The following is a 14,519-nucleotide window of genomic DNA, read 5'->3' on the forward strand; positions in this document are numbered from 1 at the left end:
TGTGGGAAGTTTGGGTTTGAAGAGGGGGGGTGTGGGGGTGTTTCGAATATACCGTCACATCAGTGAGATGGAACCTCACCGTGCTGGAACACTCTGAGTCTGGGAGTTTAAAGTGTGACCGACCTCATCCTGATGCCGCAATGCTCTTGAAACATAACCTCACTCATACCCATCATTTCACCGACAGTAGAGTCACCGACACAATCCCCTGTCTAATGGCTCGCTGTGTCTGGCTCACTTCTTGTTTATAGACGATTCCTTATTCTCGATCACTAACACTGTGCTTGGTGAATCACTACTTAATGAATCCTTAATGGCTGCAAATGGAGACGCTCTGAATTATTGAAGTTAATTAATAGTCATCGTGCTTTGCTGTGTTGGCTATATCAAAGAAAATCCCTTACATCAAAGGGGCGGCCCATTACAGGGGCGAGGGTGGCTGACATTATCTTTCCTTCACCCTCTTTATAGCCGCAACTTCACCAAATACTTGTTCATTCTATTCTAGGGAGGGGGACTGTGAGAGGGGGAGAATGGAAAGGGGGGAGTGGGAGAAAGGGGTAGAATGGGAGAGAGGGGGTGGACTGGGAGAGAGAGAGGGGTTTGGGAGAGAGACAGGGGGGGACTGGGAGAGAGGGAGGGGTCTGGGAGAGAGCTGGAGACTGGGAGAGAGGGGGGTAGTGGGAGAGAGAGGGGGAGGGGGAGAGAGGGAGGGACTGGGAGAGAGGGGGGATAGTGGGAGAGAGAGGGGGAGTGGGAGAGAGGGGGGGACTGCGAGAGAGGGGGGAGGACTGGGAAAGAGGGGGGGTGTGGGGGAGAGAGAGAGGGGTGGTGTGGGAGAGAGAGAGGGTCTGGGAGTGAGCAGGGAACTGGGAAGGGGGGAGTGGGAGAGAGGGGGGAATTGGGAGAGAGGTGGGGGGAGTGGAGAGAGGAGGGAAGTGGGAGGGAGAGGTGGGAGTGGGAGAGAATAGGGGGATACTGGGAGAGATCCGGGGGACTGGGAGAGCGGGGGGGGGGGGGACTAGGAGAGAGGGGGGGACAGAGAGATGGGGGGACTGTGAGAGAGGGGGAGTGGGGGAGAGAGAGAGGGAGGAGTGGGAGACAGAGAGGGGTCTGGGAGAGAGAGAGGGGGGAGGGGAGTGAGAGTGGGATCTGGGAGAGAGGGGGGACTGGGAGAGAGAGAGGAAGTGGGAGAGAGAAAGGGGGGAGTTGGGGGAGAGACAGGGGGAATGGGAGAGAGAGAGGGAGGGGGAGAGAGGGGGAATGGGAGAGAGAGGGGGAGGGGGAGAGAGGGGGGTACTGGGAGAGAGGGGGAGTCAGGGGGGGGCGTTGGGGGCACTGGGAGAGAGGGGGGGACCAATCCTCCAAGGGGACCAATCAGACAGAAAGGGTGGAGTGCGTTGGCTATTTTTGCAGCACTAATAAGCCTGGCCCTAATTTTATACACCTCAATTTAAGAATTTGAATTCAGTTTTCTTTGAAAGTGACCATGAAGCTGCCAGATTGTTGTAAAACCCAACTAGGTCACTGATGTCGTGCGGGGCCGGTAACCTCCCATCCCCTCCCTGGTCTGGGCCACACGTGACTCCAGCCCCACACCATAGGTTAATGTCATGTGCTCCCCCAGTGAGAGTACTGCTTTGTAATTGGTGTCCTGGAGTTTATTGTTCCTGGGCTCCTTGTGGGAAGTTTGGGTTTGAAGAGGTGGGTGTGGGGATGTTTCGAATATACCGTCACATCAGTGAGATGGAACCTCACCGTGGTGAAACAGTTTGAGTCTGCGGAGTTTAAAGTGTGACCGACCTAATCCTGATGCCACAATGCTCTTGAAACATAACCTCACTCATACCCATAATTTCACCGATAGTAGAGTCACCGACACAATCCCCTGTGTACAGTCACGCTCACTGTGCCTGGCTCAAAGAAACATAGAAAATAGGAGCAGTAGTAGGCCATTCGGCCCTTCGAGCCTGCACTGCCATTCAATATGATCATGGCTGATCCTCTACCTCAGCATCATACTCCCGCTTTCTCCTCATACCCCTTGATGCCTTTTGTGTCTAGAAATCTACCTATCTCCTTCTTAAATATATTCAGTGACTGGGAGAGAGGGGAGCGGGAAGTGGAGACTGGGAGAGAGGGGACTGGGGAGTGGAGACTGTGAGAGAGGGGACTGGGGAGTGGGGACTGGGGAGTTGAGACTGGGGAGTGGAGACTGGGGTAGGGGGGACCGGGAGTTGGGGAGAGTGGGGAATGGGGATCGGGAGAGGGGGAGTGGGGATTGAGGGAGGGGAGAGGGGGGACTGGGGGAGGGAGGATGTTAGCGTGAATGTTTTCTCGAAAGAATCACGCAACACTCAGAATCGGTTCCAACGCCAATGCGGCCTTTATTTTCGCTAGCAGAGAGGAAGCCTCAGGACTGGATCCAGGCACTTCTCTCCGACGAACAAAGAAACTCATCGATATTTATATGTTTTACAATAGTTCTTTACAGTTACTCAGCCCACTTCGGCTGGACACAATCCAATCATACCGATTATAGATTACATATAGGCTTCTTTAACCCAATAGAATTCTCCTGATACCTCAGGGGCTGTATGTTCGTTTTTTGTCAGCTCGGGCTGATTAATGACCTTGTTATGTGAGGCAGGTTCCCCCCTTATCTCTGTTCCTCGGGGCTCGGCTGTGTGAAGTCACTGATTATACCAGTGTACTATAATGGTTCGTTATAATTATCTTGTATCCAAAGCATTCCTGGTAGTGGGCCTCACAGGGTCATTGCTCGGTCATTGCTCGGTCAGCCCCAGTTCATTACTTGACTAACTGAGTACCCATCATGCTTGGGCAGCCATTTTATATGTGGCCACTTTAAACTTATATGAGTTTAGATATATTCAGCAGGTGCCTAATGCCTAGTGTTTTGATATATTCAGCAGGTGCCTAATGCCTACAACAATTCCCTCCTTTCGGTAAAGGGACTAGTCCTAGTCCCCCTTTAACCGACCGCCCTACTTTTATTAGATTTTTTGCACGGCCCGGTACTCCCTGCCTCAACGTGCTGGCCAGTCACGCGGTTTCAGGAGTCCCGGTTGCTTAAATCAAATTGACAAAGGCCAAATCCTCCTGCCCCTCTATTAGACAGGCTTGTTTAGTATTTGGGAAGCGGGCATGGGTCCCTCTTCGTTGTGCGTGGTGCCTGCATGCCTGGCAGGCCATTATGCCCCATGTTATTGCTAAGATCAATTGTATCCCGATCAGTATGTGTGAAATTATTCGAATCCAAGGATGGATGTTCACATTTATTCCCCAGTCCCAGACCTTTCTCCACCAACTCTGACTTTGTAAGTCTTCATCGATATCTTCTTCCAGTACTTTGATTTTAGTTTGCAGTTGGTGGTAGAGCTTTCCGGATTGACCCACCCTGAGCCTCAATTCTCGTAATACTTCGGTTAGATGTGGGATAGGGACCTGATCTGGCTCGCCATAATCCTGCAAATGATCGTGGAGCTGATCGGTTACATCAATAACTTGGGCTTCCGGCGCCTAACCTGGGTGATATGCGCTTGCCCGATCGCGACAGGTCGTAGCGGCGCAAAGCAAAAGTTCAGCTGCGGTATCGGGCACTGCAGGTCATTATACTGGTATGAACGCTCGGTAGTAGAGACGCAGTATCTTCCCTTCCCTCCGTAGCCTGCCCTCGCGAAGTGCATGTGTGCGGGCACTATTTCTAGGACACACCCGTCGGTTCGGTTAAACCCGCACTCGTCTAGCTCACCTCGGCCCACCGGGTGAGGACATACTGTGATCTCCCCCCTTTGCTTGCATTCTGTTAGGGAAATTCCGGTAAGTATGTTGTTTCGACCAATGGCAGAGGTGGTGGTCAGATAGTAATGTATGGAGACATTTTCCCGTATTACTCCGATATTCTCTAGTTGGTATAGGGGGAACGGCCCTGAGTCCGGCGTGGCTATAGGGATCATCAGGACTATCCCTATCCCAGTATTCCTACCCATCTGGCAATCTGGAATTGATGGGTGTACTCGGGTCAGTCCCTTCAGAGTACAATTATCCAGTGTCCCCCTCTGGTTAGCCAACTGAGCTAAATGTGAACTGTCTATCCAATCGGGTACCTCCCCGCATTGGATCTGGTCGAGATTGTGGCGGATCTGTCCCACCATCCACAGACCATAAGCGTGACAGAGTTGCCCCTGTCTTTGCTTTCCTGTATCTTCTTTTTCTCTATCAATAAGGTGATTGATGGTTTTGGCGTGAGCTTCCAGGACTGAGATGCCATCCAACTGGATTTCGGCACCCTCCTTTCCTAGGTTGGCTTGGTCTTCCTGGTTTTGCTCCACCCTTTCTAATAACCCCTTCATCACCCCTCTCGTTTAACCCTTGTATGTCTATCGAGTTTACTACGGAGGTCCCTGTATTGAAGCCGGTAGCAACATCATTAACTATTCCCCTCTTTATCCTGGGGGCTGACCCCTGTCCTCGGAATCTACTGGCACCCATTGCATCGGCAGCCTGCTGCATTACAACTCTACTTAATACATTGTACATTTTCCTTGACTGTTCTGTACAGTATTCTGGCATCTGGATGCCTGAAATATTGATCAGAGCAGGCACAATTTCATGTTTAACATTATCATACAATAATTCCCCTTCGTTGTACATTACAATCCCATTTTCTGGTCCCTTAGTAGTTTTGGGACAAGGCAGTTCCTCGGGCAATGTAGTGGTTCTTGTGGGGCGCGGTGTCGGAGGGGGTGAGAAGCAAACATACAATGATATTGCAGCCGCCCCCATCTCCTCGTAGTACCCACACAGCCCCACTCCCCTTTTGCAGATGGCTGATTGCTGGGACTGTCCCGGAGGCGCGCAAATTATGCCGAAAGTACATTCATCGGGCCCTTTGACATCCCTCCGTTTAATGCAGCTGCTCCTTATACCCGTGGAGCACTGTACACATACCCGGTTCTCATTAGGATTCAATTGTTACCGTGCATTAAAATAAGTCCTGGCCTTGCTCCAGTCCTTGGCTGCTGGGATGCACATTCCATCCGTTAAATTAAACAAGACTCCATAGTTCATGTAGTTGTTTATTTCCTGAGTGCGCTGCAATCCGTTGGTATCATCCAGTGTTTGCGTGGGTGTTGAGGTTCCCAGTATCATGAGTCCCCAGAGTCGAAGTCACCACTGCGGTCCCATCTTGGTGAGTGTTTTATCTGAAAATTTTAAACAGATAGCCTGGTCGTCACCAGGTGTTGGGTTCTGGTCTACTTGTGTCGCTGTCACTCTGTGGAATCGGAGGTAAGGATTAGGTTAACCATATTCTTTATAGTCATACCATCTCTATCATTTCATGTCCCTGTCTGGGCTGCCGTCGGTTTTGCGTTTGAGTCTGCTGTGCTCGAGCCTGCATGATGACCCATCTAAATATTATCCAAATTCCAATCAACACCAATGCCACCATTATTCCTCCAAACATCGCTGTCTGCTTTACCATTAGGTTGGGTTTGTGGACTACACCTACCCACCGTGGGGTACATTGGCTCTATTGCCATAGGTGATGGTGCTATGGCTGCGCACTGCACTATCCGTCTAGTCCCGTTTTTTAAAACATCTCTTCCAGCCTGTTTATCTTAGCTTTTAACTCTTGACCAGCTAGTTCCGTTTTATTTTTATTCTGAATATCCCACCATTTCCTCTGTCTGTCAGGTGAGTCTTTATTTTATTAAGAAATCCAAATTAATAATGTCCAGTATAAAACAGCTGTCAATGGAAAGGGTTATCTCCTTTACAGGTTTGTAAGAAAGCCTGATGTCATTACGTGACTTCACGTAATCATCCGAAAAATTCTTTTTTTTTTAAGTCTTTGTGCCTTCAAAACTTGCTGAGAAATTAGGAATCTGTTAAAACAGCATAAATCATTAGTAAAGTGGTCATAATAAAAATCTTCTCATCGGGAAAGACAGCATTTTAGATTGAACTCCAATTTTTTCTTAACTTCTAATTCAAGTACTTGCCAAAGAATTGTTTTTTTTAAGTTGATTTAAAACGAGACCACACATTTTTAATAGCTATCTTGTTTACTGAAATTCAATTTTTTTTTAATTTCTCTCTCAGCACAAAATCTAAACTTCTGTGCCAGTTCCATTTTTTCTTTTTGTGCCGAGTTAGCATAGCCTTAGATCTTTTCTTCTTGTTATTTTCATACATTCCAACATTTCGGTTTTTTTTACGGTCCCGTTCACTGGGCAAATCTTGTGTTTCATTTCTCTTTCAGCACAAAATCTAAACATCCGTGCCAGTTCCATTTTCTATAAGAATTTAAAAATTCAGTAAGATTCTCTCATTCCCAGTTTTTTCTTTCTGTGCTGAGTTCGCATAGCTTCGATCTTTTCTCCTCGTTATCTTCAAAACCTTCCTGCTTGTTTAGACTGTTCGGGACTTTTCTTGATAAACAACGTCCATTTCGGAAGTCTTTTCAAACTGCAGTGAAATTTTCTCGTAATTTAAAATCATTATCACTGTAGAGTGTCTTTTACCTCTTCCAATTTTTTTTTCCTTTTCCTAATTAAACCAATATCTTTTTCACAGCAAACATCAACTAGTATTTAGTAAGTTATGTCTTTTTCCATCACAAACACTTTTTTTTCAGTACATTTCATCTTTTTTTTTCAGATCTCCTTTCTTCAAATTAGGTTTTGTATTTTACACAGAGGGCTCGTGACTCCATAAATTTGTTAATTTAAAATCATTTGTTTACTTTCAAAGTGGCGTCTTTATCTTTTTTTTGTCTCCATAACTAGAATGGAGTCCAGCAATTAGGCTTTGAGGGCTGCTTTTCGTTATCTCAAAATGATCCAGTTTCAAAGTCGTTAAAATGTCTCTTCTAAACTGCTAAAGCTTGCTGTTTTTAACATTTTTCAAAAGTCCCTTTTACACCTTCGCAGATAGCTCGCCACTCGCCCAGGAGCTTGACCTGATCCCTGAAGGTATTTCTAGATTGTTTCCAAACCTTTTAGTTTTATATCTCCTTTTTTCTTTAAGAGATCAGATTTAATTTAATAATTTTTTTTTGAATCCACCTCAGTATTTTGCTGTGCCTTCTCTGAATATCTCAAAATCCCAATTCAAACTTTATAATTTCAGTCTTTATTTAAAACTTTTTTTTTTGAGCTAGAAGCTTTTTTTTTTAAAGGCATTCTTTATCTCATTCCGAGACTAAATTTATGTCTTTCAACCCAATGTAATCAATCATTGCATGTTTTCGACAAGTGAGCGAGCGTGTCAAATAAATTCTTTTTTTTTAACCACCGGGACCATGTATTTTTATCTTTTGCTCAACAAACCGATCCTTTGTACATTTCCTAGCTCCGTAACTTATCATCCGAATAAACCCACACCTGCGTTTCTAACTTAAAATGTCTTAAAACTTCCCACATACAGGACAACACTACAAAGGGTTAAAAAAAACTTTCACTCTGTTTGGAAAAGTGGGTGGAGCTAAAATAAACAGACAGTTGCATTCCTCTACCAACCAGACTTTCGGAAACATGAAAACATTAAAAAATTCATTCCGCAGTCAAAAAATCACACAAGGACTCTCAACGACAGACATTCACAAAAGTCTCTCTTCATTCAACAAAGCTTATTAATTTTTTTTTTGGCCGGCTCTATTCTTGGATCCATACTTCACTTAAGATAATCACTATCAGGTTTTTTTTTTATTTCTTACATATTGATTTACTTCCTCTGTTAGTTTTACGTGGGCTCGCAGTATCAAAATTACTGCCTTTTCCTCTTTGTCTTTCTTTTCCTTCTCCCATCATTCGCTTTGATTTGCTGGCAGGTCCTGAGGATTCCACCCTGCTCTAATCATCTTCTCGATTAGTTTCTTTTGTTTTTCAGCCAGGTGGCGGGTAAGGGACCCTTCTGGTCCCCACTCGAGGTTACTTGCTTTCGTGGCCATTCCTGGGTAGGACTAGAACCGTTAGGAATCTACTCTCAGAGGTCCGCTTTCTACCTAGCGTAACTTGTAGTAGACCGTCTCCTGGCTACTGTCAGGTCACAAGTTCTGCTGTTACACAAACTTATACAATTCTTAAAACGCGTTAAAGCAATTCCCGCAGTGCTCTACGTATCCTTAACGACTACCTACCACCTCTCTGCCCGTTGGTCCGACCCTGTTCACAGGTTTGGATTCCGTCAGCCGCTGTACACCGCTTGGTTCTACCCCGGGGTATATTTCAAATCACACTACTGGGTCCGGAAGATGTCTTTCGGTATCACGATCCCACGGTCCAAGTGTGTTCCCGGCACCTACTTAGTTCCTGGCCGTCACGTGGGACTAAAGTCCTCTTAATTCAGTCTCAGGCTAGGTGTTTGAGATATTGGACCGTCTCCTCGTGTCGATCAACCAGCATCCACCTTCCGCACCCGTTATAAAATTTTGTTTAAGGTATACTTACCCGGTTTCTCCAAGAGCATCAGCGACCCCGAAATCCTGTTCGTGACGCCACTGTTAGCGTGAATGTTTTCTCAGAAGAATCACTCAACACTCAGAGTCGGTTCCAACGCCAATATGGCCTTTATTTTTGCTAGCGGGGAGGAAGCCTCAGGACTGGATCCAGGCACTTCTCTCCGACGAACAAAGAAACTCATCGATATTTATATGTTTTACAATAGTTCTTTACAGTTACTCAGCCCACTTCGGCTGGACACAATCCAATCATACCGATTATAGATTACATATAGGTTTCTTTAACCCAATAGAATTCTCCTGATACCTCAGGGGCTGTATGTTCGGTTTTTGTCAGCTCGGGCTGATTAATGACCTTGTTATGTGAGGCAGGTTCCCCCCTTATCTCTGTTCCTCGGGGCTCGGCTGTGTGAAGTCACTGATTATACCAGTGTACTATAATGGTTCGTTATAATTATCTTGTATCCAAGGCATTCCTGGTAGTGGGCCTCACTAGGTCATTGCTCGGTCATTGCTCGGTCAGCCCCAGTTCATTACTTGACTAACTGAGTTCCCATCATGCTTGGGCAGCCATTTTATATGTGGCCACTTTAAACTTATATGAGTTTCAATATATTCAGCAGGTGCCGAATGCCTAGTGTTTTGATATATTCAGCAGGTGCCTAATGCCTACAACAGGGGACTAGGTAAGGGGAGAGGAAGACTGGGAGAGATGGGAATTGGGGAATGGGAGAGGGGGAGAGTGGGGAGTGGAGCGGGGGGACTGGGGGAGGGGGGACTGGGGAAATGGGAGGAGTGGGAGAGTGGGAGGGGGAGAGGAGTAGAAGAGGGGGTGTGCGGAGTGGGGGGGAATGGCAGGGGGAAGGAGTGGAGATGGGGAGGGGGAGAGGAGGGTGTGCAGAGTGTGGGAGAGGGGGAAATGGAAGAGGAGGAGTGAGAGAGGGGAGAGGGGGAGTGGGAGAGGAGGGACTGGGGGAGTGGGGGAGGAGGGACTGGAAGAGGGGGTGTGGGGGAGTGGGGAGAGGGGAGGGGGGAGTGGGGACTGGGAGAGGAAGGACTGGGGGAGTGGGGGACGGGGGAGTGGGTACTGGGAGAGGGGGGAGTGGGGACTGGGAGAGGAGGGAGTGGGGGAGTGAGGACTGGGGGAGTGGGGGAGTGGGGACTGGGAAAGGGGGGAGTGGGGGAGTGGGAACTGGGAGAGGGGGATTGGGGACTGGGAGAGGGGGGAGTGGGGACTGGGAGAGGGGGGAGTGCGGGAGTGGGGACTGGGAGAGGGAGGACTGGGGGAGGGGGGAGTGGGGAAGGGGGAAGTAGGAGAGTGGGAAGTGGGGACTGGGAGAGGGGGGAGTGGGGACTGGGAGAGGGGGGAGTGTGGGAGTGGGGACTGGGAAAGGGGGGAGTGGGGGAGTGGGGACTGGGAGAGGGGGGAGTGGGGACTGGGAGAGGGGGGAGTAGGGGAGTGGGGACTGGGCGAGGGGGGAGTGGGGACTGGGAGAGGGGGGACTGGGAGAGGGGGGAGTGGGAGAGGGGGGAGGTGGGATTGGGAGAGGGGAGTGGGGAGTGGGAGGAGGACGGGGGAGTGGTGGAGGGGGGAGTGGCAGAGGTGGGGACTGGGAGGGGGAGTGGGAGAGAGGGGGAGTGGGAGACTGGGAGAGTGCGGGAGGGAGGGGAGGGGAGATGGAGGGCCTACAACAGGTCCAGGGCTTGTTTCCCGTGTGGCCAGTTGTGACCGATGTTTTTGTGTTGTACTTGCGGCGGGGAATGACGCGTGCTTCCTGCCCACCATGTTGGAGACTGAGGCGGCCAGTTAGTGCCTGAACAATGGTTGCTGCGCGGAAAAACTTCTCAATCTGTCGTCATGAGTTTGAAAAATTGCTGAGCGACATTAAGTCATAGGTCAGGTGTGACCCATCTGATTTGCCTTTTGAATGCCAGCTGCAGTATCGCAGGGATTCTGACGATCGGATCAGTGCATCTATTAGAGGGGTGTTTAACCAACCAATGTTGTTGTGAAGAGTAAACAGCTATCTGTGGGTGCACTGACATCATGCCCAAAGCATGCCATTCGACATGCTTTATATAATCGGGTGTGTATATTTGGTGATGTTTTCTTGTATTATATAGTTTTTTAATATATTCATACCTGGGATGTGGACCTCGTTGGCAAGGCCGGCATTTATTGCCCATCCCTAATTGCCCCTTGAGAAGGTGGTGGTGAGCCGCCTTCTTGAACTGCTGCAGTCCGTGTGGTGAAGGTACTCCCACAGTGCTGTTAGGGAGGGAGTTCCAGGATTGTGTCCCAGCGACGATAAAGGATTGAGATCGTGCACCTTTAACAACTATTATGAGGGAGCTATATAATTCCACTTTAGTTTTAATCAGGATAACTAGCTGTGAATTATAGGTTTGCCTTAATTATTACTAATGCTGTTTCCCAGTTAAGGAGCTGACACAGTTTGTGTTCGGGGGGAGGGGGAGGGGCGGGTGTTCGGGGGGAGGGGGAGGGGGCGGGTGTTCGGGGGGAGGAGGAGGGGGCGGGGGTTTGGGGGGAGGAGGAGGGTGTTCGGGGGAGGAGGAGGGGGCGGGTGTTTGGGGGGAGGAGGAGGGTGTTCGGGGGAGGAGGAGGGGGCGGGTGTTCGGGGGAGAAGGAGGGGGCATGTGTTCGGGGGGAGGGGAGGGGGAGGGGCGGGGGGAGGAGGAGGGGGCATGTGTTTGGGGGAGGGGGAGGTGGCGGGTGTTCGTGGGGAGGGGGAGGGAGTTCGGGGGGAGGAGCGGGCGGGTGTTTGGGGGGAGGGGGAGGGGACAGGTGTTCGGGGGGAGGAGGAGGGGGCGGGGGTTTGGGGGGAGGAGGAGGGTGTTCGGGGGAGGAGGAGGGGGCGGGTGTTTGGGGGGAGGAGGAGGGTGTTCGGGGGAGGAGGAGGGGGCGGGTGTTCGGGGGAGAAGGAGGGGGCATGTGTTCGGGGGGAGGGGGAGGGGGAGGGGGCGGGTGTTCGGGGGGAGGAGGAGGGAGCATGTGTTTGGGGGAGGGGGAGGTGGCGGGTGTTCGTGGGGAGGGGGAGGGAGTTCGGGGGAAGGAGCGGGCGGGTGTTTGGGGGAGGGGGAGGGGACGGGTGTTCGGGGGGAGGGGGAGGGGGGCGGGTGTTCGGAGGGAGGAGGCGGGTGTTCGGGGGAGGAGGAGGGGGAGGGTGTTCGGGAGGAGGAGGCGGGTGTTTGGGGGGAGGAGGAGGGAGCAGGTGTTCGGGAGGAGGAGGCGGGTGTTCGGGGGGAGGAGGAGGGGGCGGGTGTTCGAGGGGAGGAGGGGGTGTTCGGGGGGAGGAGGAGGGGGCGGGTGTTTGGGGGGATGAGGAGGGGGGCGGGTGTTTGGGGGAGGGGGAGGGGGCGGGTGTTCGGGGGGATGAGGCGTGTGTTCGGGGGGAGGAGGAGGGGGCGGGTGTTCGGGAGGAGGAGGCGGGTGTTCGGGGGGAGGGGGAGGGGACGGGTGTTCGGGGGTAGGGGGAGGGGGGCGGGTTTTCGGGAGGAGGATGGGCGCGGGTGTTTGGGGGAGGGGGAGGGGGCGGGTGTTTGGGGGAGGGAGAGGGGCGGGTGTTCGAGGGGAGGAGGAAGGGGCGGGTGTTTGGGGGGAGGGGGAGGGTGCGTGTGTTTGGGGGGAGGGCGAGGGGCGGGTGTTTGGGGGAGGAGGAGGGGGCGGGTGTTTGGGGGAGGAGGAGGGGGCGGGTGTTCGGGGGAGAAGGAGGGGGCGGGTGTTTGGGGGGAGGGGGAGGGGGCGGCTGTTCGGGGGGGAGGAGGGGGCGTGTGTTTGGGGGGAGGGGGTGGGGGCGGCTGTTTGGGGGGAGGAGGAGGGGGCGTGTGTTTGGGGGGAGGGGGAGGGCCGGTGTTCGGGGGAGGAGGAGGGGGTGGGTGTTTCGGGGGAGGGCGAGGGGGCAGGTGTTCGGGGGAGGAGGGTGCGTGTGTTTGGGGGAAGGGGGAGGGGCGGGTGTTCGGGGGAGGAGGAGGGGGCGGGTGTTCGAGGGGAGGAGGAGGGGGCGGGTGTTTGGGGGGAGGGGGAGTGTGCGTGTGTTTGGGGGGAGGGCGAGGGGGCGGGTGTTCGGGGGAGGAGGAGGGTATTCGGGGGAGGAGGAGGGGGCGTGTGTTTGGGGGAGGAGGAGGGGGCGGGTGTTTGGGGGAGAAGGAGGAGGCGTGTGTTTTGGGGGAGGGGGAGGGGGCGGCTGTTCGGGGGGAGGAGGAGGGGGCGTGTGTTTGGGGGGAGGGGGAGGGGGCGGGTGTTTGGGGGAGGGGCGGGTGTTCGGGGGAGAAGGAGGAGGCGTGTGTTTTGGGGGAGGGGGAGGGGGCGGCTGTTCGGGGGGAGGAGGAGGGGGCGTGTGTTTGGGGGGAGGGGGAGGGGCGGGTGTTCGGGGGAGGAGGAGGGGGCGGGTGTTTCGGGGGAGGGCGAGGGGGCAGGTGTTCGGGGGAGGAGGGTGCGTGTGTTTGGGGGAAGGGGGAGGGGGCAGGTGTTCGGGGGGAGGGCGAGGGGGCGGGTGTTTGGGGTGGGGAGTGATAGTTTGCTGCTGCCCAATGAGCCACAGCATTCGCTCCTCCAGGTTAGACAGCTCCTGCAGCTGAGGTTCACCCCCGCTGTCCTCTGTTGCTCCCTCCGTTATGTGCCATCTTGGCTTGCAAAGAATTTGTGTGAGTAAGAGTCCAGCTACGTGTCTGGGAGATATGCCTGCCGTGTTTGAATAACAGTGAATGTAGGCAAGGCATGAGATGAGGGTGTGAATTTGAGTAGCTGCACATGTTTGGTGGGTGAGTGATGGGGGAGTGATAGTTTGCACAGTGCGCACAGACAGAGGTTCAGAGGTCAGTGTGGAAATATGTTCTCAGCTTCACCTTCCGACTGAGGTCATTGAATCTCTTCTGGCACTGTGTGAGGGTTCGTTGACCCTACAGTGCTGGCCAACACCTCCTGGGCCACTTCCCTTCACATGGATCTGAAGACCTGGGGCAATGGCCTCCTTCCAGTTGCTGGGTACAGTACTTCCCTCCTTTGTTCCACTGCCCCCATCGATGGCTCCAATGCTACGACAAGCTCGATTTGCAGCAGCCATACCAAAAAGTTCTTCCACTTGCTCTCAGCTCTTCTTCAAATGCCACACTGCTGAACATGAGCAGCTGCAGCTTGATATAACCTCCCCTTTAAGAGCTGGAATCAGCCCATGTGAAGGATTGAAGGATGATTGCTGAATACAAGTCACCTGAAATTCGGAAGTGCTTTGATGTTAGCGCCCCTGCAGTGCCCCACTGAGGCCATTAACACCTAATTTACTCTCCCCCCCTCCCCCCCCTTCTTGAATATACTCAAAGACTGAGCCTTCACTGCCCTCTGGGGTAGAGAATTCCAAAGATTCACCACCCTCTGAGTGAAGAAGTTTCTCCTCATCTCAGTCCTAAATGGCCGACCCCTTATCCTGAGACTGTGACCCCTGGTTCTAGACTCACCAGCCCGGGGGAAACATCCTCCCTGCATTTACCCTGTCAAGCCCTGTAAGAATGTTGTCTGTTTCAATGAGATCACCTCTCATTCTTCTAAACTCTGGAGAATATAGGCCTAACCTACTCAATCTCTCCTCATAGGACAATCCCCCCATCCCAAGAATCTGGTGAACCTTCGTTGCACTCCCTCTATGGTGAGTATATCCTTCCTTTGGTAGGAAGACCAAAACTGTACACAATACTCAGGTGTGGTCTCACCAGGGCCCGATATAATTGCAATAAGACGTCTTTACTCTTATACTCAAATCCTCTTGTAATAAAGCCAACAAACCATTTGCTTTCTTAATTGCTTGCTGTACCTACATGTTAACGTTCAGTGATTGCTGTACAAGAGCACCCAGGTCCCTCTGAACACCAACAATTTCCAATCTCTCACCATTTAAAAAATACTCTGCTTTTCTATTTTTCGGATGAGGTTAAACCGAGGCCCCGCCTGCTCTCTCAGGTGGATGTAAAAGATCCCATGGCACTATTTGGAAGAAGAGTAGGAGAGTTATCCCCG

At 51.9% G+C, this 14,519-nt stretch overlaps 1 protein-coding gene across 1 annotated transcript in view; it reads left to right on the forward strand.

The window, feature by feature from the left end:
* LOC139275617 (MAP7 domain-containing protein 2-like) overlaps nt 1-14,519 on the forward strand; it is a 223,728-nt gene that overhangs the window by 36,816 nt on the left and 172,393 nt on the right. The window lies entirely within an intron of this gene.

Source organism: Pristiophorus japonicus, chromosome 11 (genome assembly GCF_044704955.1).
Source record: "Pristiophorus japonicus isolate sPriJap1 chromosome 11, sPriJap1.hap1, whole genome shotgun sequence".
In the NCBI taxonomy this organism is placed as follows: Eukaryota; Metazoa; Chordata; class Chondrichthyes; family Pristiophoridae; genus Pristiophorus; species Pristiophorus japonicus.